An 18,965-nucleotide genomic window follows, 5' to 3' on the forward strand; every position below is an offset into this window, starting at 1 on the left:
TGATTGGCATAGACTATTCAGGATCCACTCTTGGAGCTGAGCATGGAGTTCATTACCCTTGGGTCACATGGAGCGGGGGAGATGAATGAATAAAGTCAGGGTACTGATAGGAAATAAGCAGGGGGGAATGGTTGCTGGTAAGTCTCAATGGGGTGTAGTCCAAGTATTTGGTGTCACTTTATAGAGGAAAAACACCTGGGGTTATGGAAGTTGAGTGACTGCCCAAGTTAGGTGGGTGGCAGAACAGAGACTTATTACAAACTGTTGTCCATCTTAATGGTAGAACCAACACAAGGTGCTCCTCAAAGCGGAGGTTTGTCTGAAGTGCCTCCTTTCCTCCTACTCTCTCAACCTGTTTCCCTTACAGTTTAGGGGGAAAAAGCATTTACTGGCATTGTTGTGTCCTCCCAGCCTATACAGTGATGCTCTCAGCTAAAAATGCCTGAGGCATTTGCCAAGCCCAGCTGGTATTATTTGTAGGAAGCCCCTGCAGACATTTCCCTAGCCTGGGCCAATGTTGTGACTGTACTGGCCCTTGTGGTTTTTATTATGATTATGGCATGCACTCAGCAAAACCATCAGGGAATTTTGAGGATCAGGGTTTATTACTCATGAGTCCTGAAGGGTACACGGCATACCCAAAGGCCACAGTGAAGTGAAAAGCAAGAGGGTGAGGTGGAGAGAGAGAGAGAGGGTGGCGGGGGTGCAGGGAGGGGAGAGGAAATGAACCTGGGATTTTGTTTTGGTTAGGGTCTGAGGGTAGGATGTCCAAGGTTTGCAAGTTCACTTTTTATTGGCTAATTTACAGCACAAGAGCAGGAATTAGGGTGTGGGAAGGATGAAGCAAGGTCACTCGGGTGGTCAGTTATTTGGGTTACCCAGGGCTTTCTGAAAGATCAAACTTCATGGTGGGGGCAGCCTAATTCCTTATCTGGTTGTTTTGCTGGTACCTGTTTCACATAGCTGATAATATATTTTTTTAAGATGGATGTCTTTTAAAATGGATGCCTTGGCAATCAAAAACTTAATGTTAGGCACTCACAGTATAGGCATGAAGATACCAGTATCTGCACTGTCATGAACCCTAGACCTTTGGGCACATTATTTTGATTCTTTGGGTTTCCATTCTTCAAGGAGGGCATTAGAACTATTGTAGCATTTGCTGAGAATTCCAATTTTCATGCATTTTATAATTCTTTCCTCCCTCATCCCCCATTTCCCCTGAAGCCTCTATTTATGAGTGGTTTCAGACTTTTTTGGTAAATACACATGGTCAGGTGTGTATTTTATAGAAAGACTTAGTGCATGTGCGGACACACACATATACACAAACGCCCCTGAATTAAAAACTTCATTGAACAATATTTATTCTTAGTATAGAATGTAATTCACTCTTCTAGTATAGTCTATTGTAGTTTACTTTATATCTTACCCTGTCTTAACCTATTCTATTCCATCTTATCTTATTACTATTTTTTTTTTAATTCTGGAGAAAAATGGACTACATTGATTTCATGACCCTTCCATGGATCTCAAGCTGTAGTAAATCTTTCGGGGTCAACCTTTGACTCTTTGGGCCTTAGACTTGGCAAGTCTGTACTCTCTCAGTCTCCCTGTCCAGTACCTGACACTTGACACCAAATTTCTCAATCTTGCATTTTATTTCCTTGCCATTATGGCTCCTGCTTTGCCCTGTGACAATTTGTTAGATACACTGGCTCACCATTGTGCTCTAACAATCTTTATTCTGCCCAACCCTCTCTGGCCCAAAGTATTATGGAAGCCACTGGTTAGATCTGGTTGAGTCCTCACAGGGCATTTAGTTATAGTTGGGTCTCTCTTGACTTCTGATAACTATAAGTCATAAATGAGACAGAAAGAAACTTCTTTTTTAGAAGAGATAAAAGACTAGATTAAAGCATTAAGAAAAGTGAACCACTTCTTTCCTCAGAATTCTGTAAAATCAGCTCCTCTCTTTCTTCTTTTTCTACTTCACTCCATGCCCTTCATCTTTTCCTCTCCTCAGAGTGAGGTGGTCAAGTCTAAGACTTAGTAATGGTTTATCCCACCTAAATATTGAACCTCATCGCCATGAAACTTTGATGTTTGGTTTGCCTGTAGAACTGTAGCTCTGCCTAGAATTCCTGCAGAAATTCTGGATTCGTGCAGGTTCACCAGCAACTTTCACCCCCAGAAATCAAGTCCAGTCTAGCTATTCGTAAGTACATAAATCATTTTAGGGAAGGTGAAAGTTCATCTGGCCCAATATTTCTCCTCTGTTTTTGGTTTATCTTAATCCCGTTTCGCTGTTTTTTCACCACGCCCTCAATCTTCTCTGTCTCCAAAAGAAGCATAACTGCCCCTCCTCAACTTTTACAAACTCTGTTAGAGCCACTTTCTTCAGTAACTTATTCCATATGTTGCATCCGTAAGCTCCATCAGGATCCTCCCTCCCCTGCTCTGCTTCCCTATTTTGGTATGGCATCCCTCAGTGTTTGAATCATTACAAGTAAGGGTAGAAAATACTCTCCAATCCCACAGCAATGGGACCTTTCTCTTTGGTGTGTTCAGTCATTTAAAAGGCTTTGTGGAAATTTTTCTTTTTTTATTTAAATGTTTATTATTTATTTTGAGATAGAGACAGTGTGAGGGAGAGTGGGAGTGCACACGGGGGAGGGGCAGAGAGAGGCTCCACCCTCAGTGAGGAGCTGTATGTAGGGCCTTATGCAGGGCTTGATCTCATGACCAGGAAATCACTACCTGAGTAGTGATATCAAGAGTCAGAAGCTTAACCGACTGAGCCACCCAGGTGCCTTCACTGTCCTCCTTCTTCCCTTAAAAGCCACATGTGGCTTGGGTGGTGCTGCTCCCTGCTCAGGACACTGTGCTTCCTAGGATAAAGGACAGAATAGGCCTCCCTCTTCCTTACAGGGGTCCAGTAAGAACTCTGAGCAGACACAGGACACCTCTCTGGTATTCCAGTCAATTCCTTTTGTAAACATACTTCCAGATTTTAGCTGTTTTTCAATGCAACTGGGTATGGGACTGATGATTTTTTAAAACAGATTTTTTTTTTCTGTTTCTAAATAGCTACACTTCTTTCCATTTTGGTTCTTTTTCTGATCTGTGCCCAGATTTAACTGTTCCAGGAGAGACATGCTCTGTTGTCTCTCTGCTCCCAGAGTATTCCATTGTCTTCTAGTAATAATTACTTTTCCCTTTCAGGTAGATATAGTTTCTGCTTGTGATGATATCTTTTCTGTGCACAGCAGGCTTTATCACCCTTTATCTCCTTCCAAATCTCTCTGAAACGGGGCTTTGCCCACCCTGCCCTGAGGCCAGGGCCCCACAGGTGCCAGGAGCTGCCAACAGTTCACAGGGCCTGGCAGGGCTGCAGGCAGGGAGTTGCACTTCATTATTGTTGATTTGTAAGTCTGACCTTTCTTCTACACTGCCAGGAAGCTACTTTAGAGTATTTGCCATGCCTCAGAGGCATGGCACCCTGTGGAAGTGGTCAGCCTATAGAGGCTATACCAAGGTTTATGAAAGGGAGAGTGATGAGTGGTATTTTTTCACAGTACCAAATTCTTCCTTCCTTTTCCCCTCAGTCTTCTATTTTTTAATTTTTAAATGTGTTTTTATTTTGGGAGAGAGAACTCGTGAGCAGGGGAGGGGCAGAGAGAGGAGAGAGAGTATCTGAAGCAGGATCTACACTTTTAGCACAGAGCCTGACACAGGTCTCGATCCCATGAACTGAGAGATCATGACCTGAGCCTGAGCTGAAATCAAGAGTTGAATGCTCAACCCACCAGCCACCCATGTGCCCCACCCCTTTCCAGTTTTGGTTTGCTCCACAGGTCCAAATGACTAACCTCTTTACAAACACTGCCCTTATATGTGCTGATGCTCATTGTTGGAGGCACTTTAAAGGCAAAGGGGATTTGATAGATTGCTTTCTCATTTGACCCCATAGTGCATTTATTTAAGTGGATTCTTTTGTTTAGCCCCCTAATATAGTATTTAAATAAATAAACTCTGACACCATACTGCCTAGATAAAATATCCCAGCTCTGCTACTTACTGTGGATCTTGGGGAAGTTACTTAATTTTTCTGTATCTCAGTTTCCTCACCTGTAAGATGAGGCTGATTACACTACTCTCCTGAGAAATAAAGGGGTTAATGTATGAGAGTGCTTAGAAGAGGGCCTGGCACACAGTAGGCATCCAGCACATCTTGGCTATTGTTATTTGGCATTTCTGAGTTCTAGCTCCATTCTCCAGCCCATCCCTCCAACCCCTGACACATTCATGAATGGACAGTTAGGAGAGCTCTGTTAGGTCACAGTGGTCCCTGGAAATGTATTATTTTTTCCTATCTCTGGTTTTATTTTGCTAACTTCTGAGGTTCTAGACTTATGCATAGTTTGGACACAGGATTTTTGCATTTGTGACTCCCTGTAGGGAAAACAAAAGAAGTGTTCAGCCAGTCTCTGTCTCTCCAGGGAGGCAGTTATATCATTTCCCCAGTTGACTCAAGGGAATCAGTTCCATCCAGGTGTCTCTGCCTAATTACCCCTTATTACCTGCTCTGATTCAGCTGTAACTTTGGTATTTATTAATTATGCTGCGACCGGTATGTCTTTTGTTTATGCAACTTAGCCAGGATCATGTTTTGGGGTGGTAATGATAAACAGCTGCTATAGCTTGACTCTCTAAGCTCTTTCCATACCTAACTTTTAGTTTATGTTGGTAATTTATGAAATAATGTAATCACTTTCTAACCCTTGTGTATTTCCCTGGGTGAACTGCCATTTTAATTGGCCAGTGAGCCATAGGTAAAATCTGTGGTTATCACAAAGCGTGTCAAATACCTTTGACTGAATTGAACACAAAGTTAACTGAATCTTTTACTAAATTGGCAAGTTAATTGAATGAATTAATTGATTTATTAGTTTCTGCAGTCAACTTTCTTGAGTAGTTGGTTTGTTATCATATACATAGAACCTGCAATAGTTTTACTTCCCCTAGCTTCTTGTAAACACAAGTATTGATTCGCTGTAGTTTCTCAAGCAGCACTTCTCAAAACCCTGCTTCAGGGGATATTTTCAGATACCATTACATGGATTGTCTTTGGAATTCTTCTTACTCCATGTGTGAATCAGTTCATCAGAATAACAGATTGTCTGAACTACCAGGCAGTTTCTCTGACTTGAATCATTTGTCAAGTTGTTTTGACCTTGAAGGGCAAAACTTAGCATCGGCATGTGTCCTTTCTTTATCACCAAGCAGACCAATTCTATAGGCACTTGGGGGCAAGAGAAGTCTCTGAAGATGGCTTATTTCTTAGCTTGGGTATGCTATTGTGTCAGTGTTTGTGGGTAACTCAGTTCTTATGGTTATAGGGTCTGCCTTCTAGCTTTATAGGCCTCAATATTTGTTAATTTCCAGGCAGTGATAACTACAACATAACCCTTACTATGTAGGCACAGCTCTAAGTACTTTAGATGTGTTTCTCCTTTTTCAACAGCCCTATGTTTTCAACAGCCCTATGAGGTAAGTTCTATTATTATACCCACTTCACAGATGAGGAAACAAAAAGTGCCTCGGAGAGATGAGGTTCTGCCTGAGGTCCTATAGCAAGTAAATGGTAAAATCCAAGGTTTCAGAGCTAGTGAGGGTAGTGCTAGGATTTAAACTCAAGCAGTCTGGTTCTGAGTCATATATACTATACTGAGGGGCTGATTTAACTCCTGCTGAAACCAGAATGGAAGTTGATTTATTTGCAACAGGAGATGTAATAAGTGGTTATTTTCTCTGGTCACTTCCTTCCATTGAGAAAATCCACTTGAAAGTCCAAGTCATGATCAACTGTTGCAAGATGAGCATAAAATCAGAACAAAGACATTAAAAAAATGAATTGGATTGGATGGATATGGAACCAGGGACCTTCGTTGGTCCCTCTGGACTCCAGGTCACAGGGCCTCAGCCTTCTTTTTTAGAGACATCGGTGTTTGGAGCTGAGAGGTGATGTCTGGGTCTTACTTCACAAAGTCTTAGGTCAGTGCCAAGAGTTTGGGGCACTGTTACCAGCTCCACCCTGGGAAATAAGCAGAGGGGGAGCCAAGGTGAGAAGCCAAGAGAACTGAGAACCATGTGTGATGTGTGAGAAGGCTCCAGGCAGGCTATGTGGAGGCATTCTGGAAGAATTTCCTGAGGCCGAGTCCAGTGTTTGCCATGGCTTTTTATGTGTGCCTCTGGTGTGGGTATCCTGGGAAGAGCTAAAGGAGCTGCCAGGGAGGAGGCTTGATTTCTAGGACTCTGAGGAAACTGCATGGATCAACCTTCTTCCTTCTAGGGATGTGCTTAGAACTCTGATGATGGTCCCAGAATCAGACCATCTTCTATCTTGGGTAGATCAAACTCACAAAAACACTCTTATTCTCAAATCCCTTTCCAAAAATCTTTTTATTTTGAAATAATTATAGATTCATAGGAAGTTGTAAAAATAGTACAGTGAGGTCCTTCACTCCATTTTCCCAATGGTAACATTTTACCTAATTAGAGTACAGTATCAACCAGGGAGTCGACACTGGTACAATCCACAGAACTTTTTCAGACTTTACCTGTTTTACATGCACTTATTTGTGTGTGTGAATTGCTCTTTTCAGTTTTACCACATTTGTAGCTTTGTGTAAACACCATAATCAAGATACAGAACTCTTTCATTACTGCAAAGACCCCCAGATTCCCTTTAAAGAGGAAGAATCCACTCCTGAAATCAGTAGCTCATGTGGCTGTAATACAATTGAAGGGTTGGAGTTTCCTTTATATCCTTTACATTTCATTAATGTTTTTGTGTAGATATATCCTGTTCACCTCTAAGGACCTAAAAACCCTTGGATCTTTTTGACTGGATTGGGAAATTGAGTCCCATTATCATCATAACCTTAGGCAAGCCACCTAAGGAGGCAGGCATTTGGTCTGTCTTTACCACTCTTTCCAGAAGCACTTAGGACAGGGCAGAACACACAGGAGGCACCCAATAAACATTTCTGAGATGAATTAACTCATTCTGTCTTGATTCTTACTAACTAATGCTCTTAGTGAGGGGACCTCCCTCAAACCCATATAGTTCTGTCCCAGAACCTTGGTTGACCTTGATTTTGGGTCTGATTCCATCCTACAACTTTTACTACATGCTATTGTAATAGATTCTTGTCTCTAATGGACTACTATGCACTTTTAACAAAATTTTAATAAAATTTTTATAAAATTAAAGGATTTTTATTTAAAAATTTTAAAAATATATATATATTTTTGAGAGAGAGAGAGAGACAGAGTGTAAGTTGGTGAGGAGCAGAGAGAGAGGGAGACACAGAATTTGAAGCAGGCTCCATCCAGGCTCTGAGCTGTCAGGACAGAGCCCGACACGGGGCTCAAACTCACAGAACACGAGATCATGACTGAGCCGAAGTCAGATGCTTAACCTACTGAGCCACCCAGGCGCCCCCAAAATTAAAGAAATTTTAAACAAAATTGCTGTTAAAAATTGTTAAGCTGAGAGTAAATGTGTTTGAGAAATATAAATGGGCACTGCTTGTATGCCTGTCCCTCTCCCTTTTCATCTGCCCGCTAGCCTGTTTCTTCTTACAGCTCTTTATTTTTTTATTATTTTTTTATTTTTTTAACGCTTATTTATTTTTGAGACAGAGAGAGACAGAGCATGAACGGGGGAGGGTCAGAGAGAGGGAGACACAGAATCTGAAACAGGCTCCAGGCTCTGAGCTGTCAGCACAGAGCCCGACGTGGGGCTCGAACTCACGGGCCGCGAGATCATGACCTGAGCCGAAGTCAGCTGCTTAACCGACTGAGCCACCCAGGCGCCCCTACAGCTCTTTATTTCATTGAGCTAAAACATCTACCAATTCAATGACATCCATGCTCCCCTCTCCCCCAATATAAGTTCTAATGAAAAATCTCATTAGCAGAGAGGGTGGAGCAAATTACATTTTTTTTTTTAAGTTCCAATGGTTTGAGTTTCACGATACCTGCTCTTGCTAAGGTGATGCACATCCAGTCACTGGACAAATGGATCAGAACTTGTTTTCATGACTGGACTAGAGTTATTTCATAGTTATTGAATGTCCCAGGCTGAGTGACTGCTGGTTGCGAAGGGAAACCTGTAGGTGGAATGAGGAGAGGTGGAAGGCCAGAATGGAAAATCACTAATAGAAGGGCAAAGATACTCTTTAACCATGGAGATATATACCTGACTTCTCTCACTGATACTGAAAATACAGGCAATTTGTTCATGGTTCAACAAAGTGCAGGCCTCAGATACTCAAATATACGTTGGTTAAAGCTGCCATTTAAGCTAGCTTTTCTTTCCAGTATTCTCAGTTTGGACAGAGGCTTTTTTTCCTGCTCTGATTTTGATATCTGATTGAAATTCTCTATGCTTAGTATATTAGTTCCCATTGGTTCTTCCTCTGACACTGCCTTCACCTAATGTCCAGACTCTTGAAACTGTGTGTCTAAATGGTATCCTGACTTCAGAAACCACCCCTCCCTGCTTTCATACCCATAGGTACTGCCCATTATTTCCAGCTTAACCTTTAAAAAACCCAGCTTTAATCAAGGCTCCAAGAGCCTTGGACCATTGGACTTCCCATTGGACCAAGTCAAGTCAAAATTCCTGTCATTCACAGCTCTCCTCTTTAACCTGACCCCCTACCCTATGTCCCTGAAGTCTGTATGCTCCTTTGATGGTCCTCTTCACACAACATCTCACTCCTGTTAATATACACACCAAAGTGATGCACAATAGGTAGGAAATTTATAGTATTAATTTCCTAGGACTGCTATAACAAATTACCCAAACTTGGTGGCTTCAAACAATACAGATTTATTCTTTTCACAGTTTTGGAGCCCACAGGTTGAAAATCAAGGTATCTGAAGGGCTGTGTTCCCTCTGAAGGCTCTAGGGGAGATTCCTTCCTTCCCTCTTTCAGTTTCTGATGGCTGCATGTGTTCCTTGACTTGTGACTATTTTGCTCCATGGCCTTCTCTTTTCTCTGTCTCCCCTGAGTGTCTCTGATAAGGACATTTGTTATTAAATTTAGAGCCCACCCAGGTAATCCATGATGATCTCAAGATCTGTATAAATTAAATATATCTGCAAAGAGCCTTTTTTTTTCACATAAGGTCACATGCACATGTTTTAGGGGCTAGGATGGTGATACCTCTTTTTTGGCATTGCTATTCAACTGGCTGTAATAAATAAACTCAAAGAGCATTGATTCTGAGGTATCAACCAATGCAATTAAAATATTAGTAGCAATTTGGACAAAAATATAAAACATGCTTGTTAAATTTGTGGTTAAGATAAAGCTGGGTTGGGTAGTTATACACTTGGAAACAGAAGGAAGAGATTTTTGTAGGTTATAAGAATGAATTAAAATTAACAAAACGGACTTTTACTTTGTACTTATCTCTATTATATTCTTATGTGGTTCTGCTCACCCATCTGACTGGAAGTTACTTGACGGTGTGTCTCATGCCTAGCATATCTGTTAAAAAAAATTAATAAAGGAAGAAATGTGAAGTCTCAAATTGGGTTCAAATAATGAACCATAGAGGTATGGGCTATGGGGAAATCCAGCTTTTTAGGAATTTACATGGAGAATTATTCAGTAGACTTCAAGCTCAAAATAACAAAATAATGTGACATGGCTGCTAAAAAATGTTGCACAATCTTAGGGTGTATTATTTGAAGTCCAGAGTCCAGCTCATAGAGGTAATAATTATTTATAATTTACGGAGGCTAGAAGACATGTGAAAAGTCTTCTGAACCACACATGGTAAGGACCCTTTAAGTTTTTTATAAGTTGATAGCCCCTTTTAGAGAAAGTGAAGATTTGTGTTGCCTTCTTATTGGGATTTCTGAGCACCTAGGGAAAGGGAAGTCAATGATGAAAGTTGAAGGAGGCAGAGCTAATCACTTGTCACACAACTCCTATTTTCATCAGTGCTCAGGTAAAGATGTATTGATCTGCTGTCTGCTCCAGTTGAGCATAAAAGGGAAGGTGCTAGCTGTGGGCTCTATTACTAAGTCAAACATTCTCCGTGGTTGCAGTGGTTGGTTTTATGTGTTTTATGTGTCAATCTTGTACCTTGGTGTTGCTATGGAGGTGTTTTGTGGATGTGATTAAGGCCCATGTCAGTTGACTTTAAGGGGGATTATCCCAGATAATCTGAGTGGGCCTGATTTAATCCACTGAAATGTCTTAAAAAGGCAAGGCCAAAGTTTCCCTGAGAGAGGAAATTTTTTCTAGGATAGTGTCTTTAGCTGTGTAGCCTTCTCTTCCTGATGGCCTGTCCTATGGATTTAGGACTTGCCTAAGCAGCCCCACAATCTTGGAAGCCAGTTCCTTACAATAAATCTCTTAATAATATCTTTTTACCAGTTTTGTTTCTCTGGTTGAAACTGATACAGTGATTTCCAGGATCCCTGGTAATGGGCTGAGTGGCTGGAGAGGAACTGGGAGGCAGTAGAGTGTTTATCAGTGTTCCTTAAACTTTAAAGCAGTATGACTCATCTGGGGGATCTTGTGAGTCAACAGGCCTGAGTGGACCCAGGTGATGTTGTTGCTGCCTGTGGATTGTGCCTTGAGTGGTAAGGATGTACCTGTGGTTCTCAACTCAGGCTACATGTTAGAATCATCTGAAGGGCTTTTGAAATGCCTAGGCTGCCCCTCTAATGATTGATTTAATTGACCTGTTTTAAATGCAGACAACGGTATAGAAGCAAGAGTTCTCGAAGTGCAGTTCCCAGACAACAACATCACTTGGGAACCTGTTAGAAATGCAAATGATCAGACCTCATGCTAAGCCTTCTGAATCTGAAACTCTGGGATTTGGTCCTGGTAAGCTCGTGATTCCCTACAGGTGATTCTGATGCCCACTTAATGTTTGAGAACCACTGGCGCAGATGATAAGAATCTAGGTTATATAATCAGGTTTTCTTCTTGGGGCAGGCAGTTCAAGCTCACTGTACCTGTTTCTCATGTCTGTAAAACAGGCCCTTCTGTGCTGCTGGAGCTGGATCAGGGAATTGACCCGGAGATCATGGTCAGGGAGGCCAAGGTTCAAATGCCAGGAGAGCATAGGTAAGTGTTAAACCTGGAGGAGGTTTAGGGATAGGGATAGAGGCAAGGTTTATAGTAAGTGAGACAAGAGTGAGAGAAAGTAGTTCATGCCTCCTACTGGGGTACAGAACCAAGGTTCAGAACACTGAAACTGAGGGAAAGAAACCAGGCTCTAACAGGACAGAGATGGGAGGACTAGAAAGTGAGCTAGTTTGGGGTTTGCTTTTTAGAGCCAATGGGAGGGAAATGCCTAAACCCCAAGGTTTAGGGACCGTTGATGTGGCAGACAAGCCCACCAGTCCAAACTCTAGCCCTTCTGAGGCTTATATGGTGCCAGAGCTGTTCTGAGGTCCCAGGCCAAGCCAGGATAGGAACTCTTGTCTACTTTCCTAAGGTCAGTGGTGGGAATGTAGGGGTGGAGGCAACGTCAGTGAATCCTGCCTCTCCATTTGTCCTACCGCATGGCCTTTTTAAAGTTGCAAATTGATTTCTTGGCTCCCCTCTTGGACAATAAAGTACCTTGGCTGTAAGCACATTGTGAGTCTAGTTTACTGCTAAGAAGTTAGAAGTTGGTGTAACTAAGAATGAAACAACTGTATCTGGAGTGGTTGCCATGATAAAGGAAAAGGCAGGAGAGAGGCTTCTGGCTATGAAGCAAGGGGCTGCCAGAAAGTGAAGACTAGTTTCTCTTGTGATGTGTGAGGGGCACGAGAGAAGAGCTGCTGTTCTATCCACCTGAGTTTGGTACCCCAGGAGAACGGATGAATGTTAAACCTCCTTCCTGCCTTGAATTTATTTTTCTGTATTATTGCATTGGGCTGTTTCTGTATTATTGCATTGGGCTTTTCTTCCTCTTTGTCCTTTCCTTCCTTCTCTTCCATCTTTTTGGTAAAAGAGAAGGGAGGGGGGCTGGCCAATAATCTGAGTTAATAAAACCTGCCATGCTGTTTGAGAAAATGTGAATGCTGTATCCCAGACCTAAATAATTAAAAATCATTTACAACGTTAAACTAGTTGTTATGGAAACAACGCGTGTTGGGATTTGTTAGTGTGGAAAAAAAACCCTATTTCACCTTTGAGGAACAAGCAAAGCTTATTGTGGGTTGTAGAGAAACACAGCTCACCGGAAAGCCTATATGCCTGGGCAATGAGATGGTCTGGAGACTGGGGCAGGCTGTGAGAAACCATGAAATGATCTAGCGGTCCAGAGCTTGACAGTGTAAAAAGGACCTCCTAACTATCTTTCAGTAACTGAAGATGATCAATTTTCAGGAGTATTTTAAGGAGTTTAAGAAGGCACAGGAAAATCAGTGATGGTCGTCTTGAAGGGACATTTATTGGCTGGTAGGCTTGGCTTCTGGCATTTAGCCAGTGGATCACATTAACGGATTAGTAGCTAGGAAGTAAAGCACCAAATCCTTTGTATCCATTGAAGCTTTCAGAATTTTTCCAGAGAAGCTGAAAGTTGAGTTTTACAAATGGTGCTCTCAGTACCCTGGAGTCAGGCTAGGTTCAAATTCAGTTACAGGTGCACTTGCTCCCAGGGTGAGTTATTTCTCAGAACCTTGTTTTTTTTTTTTTCATCTTTGAAATGGGGATGATAATGGGAATGAAATAGAGTAATAACATGTGACTGTGGTTTGGAAAGTGCTATTCAGTACTACTTGTTATCCTTCCCAAGTCTTGTTTCTTAGACTAGAAGATTAAAAGAGACACCTTGAGAGGTCTCAGGTGTTTGTGTTTTCCTTACACTTAGAGGCATACACAGAATGTATTCCAGCATCATCACCCGAACTGCAGTGGAACTCCTTGTCTTTCTTCCTTATCTATTAATGAATAAAGGAATAATTGCCGTCATTGCAAAGTTTTGTTAAAGCCAAGTTTTCCTCTCCTCCACATCAGGCTCTTTGAGTTGTGAGCCTGTGTGGAGAGAAAGGGAGGGCTTGGCTGGCTCCTCTGTTCCTCTCCTTGTTCTTCTACCTCAGCATCACTCCTTGGACTGCACTGGGTGGCAGAGGGAGGACATGAGCAAGAGCTGGAAGGTCTTATTTGACAGAACAGTTGTTATCTGGCATTGGGGTGCCTGGGTGGGTTGGATGCTACAGTGCTAGTATTTACTCCTGGGGAGAGGGAGGCTTTCAGTGAGTTTTCAGGGCTTCCAGTCATAGCATTTTGTCACCCACAGCTCCCCTGCTATGGGCAGTGGACATTTGTGTTTCTCAGTTCCTGACTCCTTGTGATGTCCCTATGTTGGGATCACTTTGACCTTCTAGGGGATCTATTTAAGATAAACCAAGTCTCTATTTATTTTTCTTCCATGCGGGTTTATGGTTGCCCAACAGGAAAGTCCTGAACATCTTTACCACACCAAACTCTGGAAAGGCTGGCTGTTCCTTTGTTGTCCTTGTCAGCAGGCAGGATACTTCAGCTAGTTTCTTACCTTTTAACACTTGAGGGACAAGTCCGGTGTCAGTCCTGCAGTCTCCAGGGAACAAAGGACAAACTCTAAGTTCTTTTGAAGAATCCCTCACTTCACAGAAAGTAGGGGTTGGGGGCGGGGAGGCACCACTTCCTCCTTGTCCATGATGAGGAGGACTCTTGGAGCACCAACTCTCTTAAAATATCTTCTACCTCCTAGCTCTGTTCTCTTCCAATGAATACATTGCTTTTTATATTGTCAGGACGTGGGTGATGAGCTCTCTTTGGAAAAAGAATTTCTTTGGTGACCCCCTTGCAAATCCTGTGGGGATGGCCTTGGCATCTATTTTCTAAGCTTTGGGACATGGCCCACACTTGGAGATGGGAGTGGTACCATCTGAACACCTTGCTACACTAGGGAACATTTAAGTGTTCACAAATTCCTTCAGGGTCCTTCTATAATTCCTTCAGGGTCCTTCTGCTGCCCTTGGGTACCTAAAGGCCCCTGGAACCCAGGCCTCTGGGCCTCCCTTCTTGAACGTGCTCCAGATTCCTTAATGCAAGTCTTAAAACTTTCAGTCACAGTTAACCCCAAACCAAGTTGTTAGTCAAAGCCAATCTGTTTCAAGGAAATTCCACTAAAGCAAATGTAAAACCAATGCATATAACTTTCCCAGAGTTATTTGCATGTTGAAAGAGAAAGAAAATTTATGAGGGGAAAAAAATCGGAGAATTTCAGCATAGGGTTTTTGGCAGATGAAATCAATGTTCTGTCCTATTATGACCACCCTTTCTGGGTTGGGGGCCAGGATGGGGCAGCCCTTAAGATTTGAGGCACTTTGTTCCCCCCACTTGTGGGGTTCTCTTCTTTCTGTCTGTAGTTTGGAGTTCTTTCCCTTCTACTGACACTGGATCCTCACCAATGTGACTTAGAGGTATTTTCTGTAAGCTTGTAACTAGGGGAGTGTAGGTACCAAAATAATACCCAACTCGAAGGGCATATAGGGGGGGAAAATCCCAGGCCTACCACAGAATGAATCTCTTAGCACCCTTTAGAAAGTCCCTACCATTCCCTCCATTCCTTCAACCTCTTCTTAAAATGACCAGTAGGGGGCACTGCAGGGTGAGATTCCCAGCACTTCCTCCCACATCTTACCCATGAAAAGTTATTGGAACACCAAGTATCAAATATAATACACCTATTTTAGTGAGAATAGTACAATTTTGGCTGCAGTGCTTGCTGAGAGATTATAAATTTAAGGTCTCAGTTGCTCTTGGGATGTGATTAACTGAAGAAGGAAGTTTTAGCTTGACATGGGATACACTTCGGACATCAGAAGGATGTGAAGCACTGGGCCCTAACTGTCCCTGGAAGAACGGTTCCGACACCACCACGGTGGGACCATGATGCATTTGGCTAGAGCACTGCAAGAAGGATCTGGCAGCCTTAGGTTGGAGGATGTGAGGGAGCCAGAGATGTGAAAGCTGAGTGTTTTAAAACTTCAGGAAGCAGCTATCTTCTCTGCCCGACTTTATTGGATGCTGTGAGCTCGGGCAATTGAACTTAAAGCCAGCAGCAAGTTTATCATAAAATCAAATGGAGGGACAAATAGTTCTTTTTCTCAAGGAAGGGAAATTGAGGTACCCATGGAGAGTAAAGAGAAAATAAATCATAGATTTTAAGAGTCCTATACTAAAACAAAATTGAAGGCAGATTTTGAAACTGGGTTTTTTTTTTTTTTTTAAACAAAACTGTTTTTCAATCAGAATACATTTGAACTGTTACTCAAATCAAAAGGTACAAAGAGGTTGATGAAAAAGTCTCCCACCCCTTTCTACTGGGCATAAATTTCCCCTCCCCATGGCTCTCTAGATATATTTCATGTATATATATAAATTATTCTCCTGGTTTTATGTTTTTAGTAGGACTATCACTTGGAGAGAATATTTTTAGTACTGAAGGTGTTTCCTCATTCTTCTTTTTAAGTAATAAAAATGTTTAATGTCTAATACAATGTTTCCAGCAACAACTGAAATTAAAAAACTTAAAACACAGCTATAGAACCTATAATCAAGTTCTTGAGTATGCTGAAATAAAGTTGAACAATAAATAAAAATGAATAAGCATTTGTAGCTAAGCTGTCATGGATGCTTCATATACTCTGGTGATAAGGAGCACATGTGTCAAATTGTGTGTAAGTTCACATGTTCATGGTTTAAGAGCAAGGAAACTTTTTTTGGTAAGACTCAATTGGGACATATCAAAATGCAATTTCAATAAAACACTTATGACAATGTTCAGGTTATTTGCCAGATTTTACACCTTGAACTACAGGTAAACTGAAATTTATTTCAGCAATACATAGGTCTGCATAGATCTACTTGCACACAGCCCTCTGTGTCCTGGGAAGTATTAAATATGCAATCAGCATTCCACAAATACTGATGCCATGGCATAGAAGAATATGTATTTTCTTTTCCAGGAATCTTCATGCTTTCCTGTGCTGGATTGCCAGCTTAGATAAGCTGGGAATTAAATTTCTTAGACTCTCCTTCCCTATATAGTTCTGGGTTAAGATCATCCCAAAGCAGGGTTTAATTTATCCAGTAAAACGTCAAAACTGGCTACATAATTTTCAGGGACTAGTGCAAAATGAAGATATGGGGCTCTACATTAATTTGCAAGGGCTAACATAACAAAATCCCTCAGACTGACAAATTGTTTTCCCACAATTCGGGAGAGACTGGAAGTGCCAAGATTAAGGCATCAGCAGGGTTGGTCTTTACAGAAGCTTTTCTCCTTGGCTTGCAAAGGCTCGCTTTCTCCATGTCCTCACACGGTCAGTCTTCCGTGTGATGTCTCTTTGTCCAATGTCTTCTCATAAAGCTATCAGTCCTATTGGGTTACTACTCATCCTAAGGACCTGATTTTAACATAATTGCCTGTGTAAAGACCTTTTCTCCAAATACAGCCCTAGTCTGAAGGTACTGGTGATTAGGGCGTTAGCATATAAAATCATGCAGGACATAGTTCAGCTCATAACAGATCCCTTGTTCAGATAACAGGAAAATAGTGCTGTTAAAGGCACTAAAATTAGAAAATGTTTCGCTTCTGCTGTCTTTCTCTTGACTTATAATGTTTACTTTGCTATTTAAGATCTCACTTTCAGGAATGTAGTGATAGTCTCTGGCCTCAGTCAGAGATTCTGCCCCGTGGCTCAGTTTGCACACACACATGTACCTGCCAGCTGCTGGATCAACACACTAAATCCTGGCTGGGTGCAGAGAAGTCAGTTGACCCAGAGATCCCCTCCAGGTCCCTGTGCACAGGTCACTGCTGGGGGTGGAGAGCATGGAGGTCACTTGGTAGGGTGAGGGTAGGAAGGCCAGTCAAAGCCCAGAGCCATAGTACTTACCTTCTGAAGGTCTTTTGTCCTCATTCTTCATTACTATAAAATATTCCATTGTCCATGGATAGACCCCTGGATTATTTTCAGACATTCCCTATTAGGACTTGTGGGACATCTTAAAGAAGCTGGAGCTCTGGAGGGCATACTAAAGGTCTCCACAGTAGCCAACTCTGTCTGGCTGCTTCGAGGGGGCTGTCCTGGGGGGAATATGTTCACAGGGGGAGACCAGGACTCCAAAAAATGTTTATAAGCCCACCAACTTAAGGTTGTAAAGGTCTATAGATGTCAGCTCTGATCCCAGACTAAATCTTCATAAAGTTTTATGTATACCATCATGTTGCTCTATGGATCCCAAGGAACTTTCTGCTTTAATTCTCTTCCTTTGTTTGCTCTGGCCTCAGTATATCCATCTGTAAGACCCGAAAATTGGAGTATAAGATGTTCTCAACCTTTTTCTTAAGGCATAGTACTTTTTTTTTTCTTCATCAGATGAAATATAGGAGGAACTCTAATAAGTGCTCTAGATGGAAGCAAGGAACAGTATGCTTTCATAGTTGCCTTATTTTTTTGGTGAACGGTTTTCTGTGCCAAAATACCTCTGAGAAGCTATGGGAATCTATGGAGGATTGGATGGAAAAATAAAAAAGACATCAGGTTGAAGGCTTTCTGTTCATGTCTGTGACTACATTATAATGATGTCTGCCTAACTTTATTCATAGTGGCACAGGGGTCTGTTGAGTTTGTACCTTCCACCAGCTTCTATATAAATCATAATTATTAGATTGTCCAGTATGGAAAAGGCCAGAGACTTGGAATGTGAGAAGTATGTCTGGGTGGTTATGGTGGGGAGGTGGGTGGGAAGGAAAGAAAGAAAAGGTAAGAACTAGAGAAATAAGAGACATTCATGTGACCTTTAGATTCTTCAGGTGTTGAGCAGTAAGTACAGTTTTCCCCACTTATCTGGGGTTTCGCTTTCTGCAGTTTCAATTCCCCTGTGGTCAACTGCAGTCTGGAAGCACATAGTCTTCCTCCTGATGAATCATCTGAAGGTCAGTAGTAGCCTAACTCAATGTCACAGTGTCTATGTCCCTCAGCCTCCTTTCATCTCCTCACGTAGGCATTTTATCTCCCATCATCACAAGAAGAGTGAGTACTATAAAATAAGATACTTTGAGAGGGCCCTCATTCATATAACTTTTATTACAGTATATCATAATTGTTAGTCTCTTACCCTGCCTGACTCTTAAACTTTATCCTACGTACGTATGTAAAGGAAAACCATATATATGGTTTAGTACAATCTGTGGTTTCAGGCATCCACTGGGGAGGGTCTTGGAACATATCCCCCACGGGTAAGTGAGGTTTACTGTATCTTTGTGAGCTGATTCCTGCATATGGGAAGCTCGAGATGTAAAGGATGCTACACAGGTTGCACAAAGATTGAGATGCTTATAGTTGAGATCTTAAAAACCTCATGTTTATTTTTCAGCAACATAAATGACTTCCATCTATGGACTTTTATTTATTTATTTATTTTTTATTTTTATTTTTTTCCAGTGTTTTTTTAAATTTATTTTTGGGACAGAGAGAGACAGAGCATGAATGGGGGAGGGGCAGAGAGAGAGGGAGACACAGAATCGGAAACAGGCTCCAGGCTCCAAGCCATCAGCCCGGAGCCTGACGCGGGGCTCGAACTCACGGACCACGAGATCGTGACCTGGCTGAAGTCGGACGCTTAACCGACTGCGCCACCCAGGCGCCCCAACCATCTATGGACTTTTAGTTGGACACATTGTAAACATGGTATGGTTATATAGCCTGGTGGAAGCCTATTTCAACCATGTTCCATCTTGAGGAATCATAATGGGGGTGTGTTTTTGTTATATTGTAGGCAGATTGAACCATCAGTACTTGCCTGGGGGCTTGGCACCATTCACCCCTTACAAGTGTCCTCTGTGGGTCTGTGGTACCTGGGGAAATTGGGCTGAGT

General features: G+C 42.0%; 1 long non-coding RNA gene across 2 annotated transcripts in view; it reads left to right on the plus strand.

Annotated features, from left to right (window-relative positions):
* Window positions 1-18,052, plus strand: part of LOC122211099 — a 33,966-nt gene extending 15,914 nt beyond the window's left edge. For both annotated transcript variants that reach the window (XR_006198492.1, XR_006198491.1), the window contains exons 2-3: window positions 11,081-11,168; window positions 17,957-18,052. This is a non-coding gene — a long non-coding RNA (uncharacterized LOC122211099). The remainder of the gene's footprint in view (window positions 1-11,080; window positions 11,169-17,956) is intronic.
* The last annotated feature ends 913 nt before the right edge of the window (window positions 18,053-18,965 follow it).

Source organism: Panthera leo, chromosome F2 (genome assembly GCF_018350215.1).
Source record: "Panthera leo isolate Ple1 chromosome F2, P.leo_Ple1_pat1.1, whole genome shotgun sequence".
NCBI lineage: Eukaryota > Metazoa > Chordata > Mammalia > Carnivora > Felidae > Panthera > Panthera leo.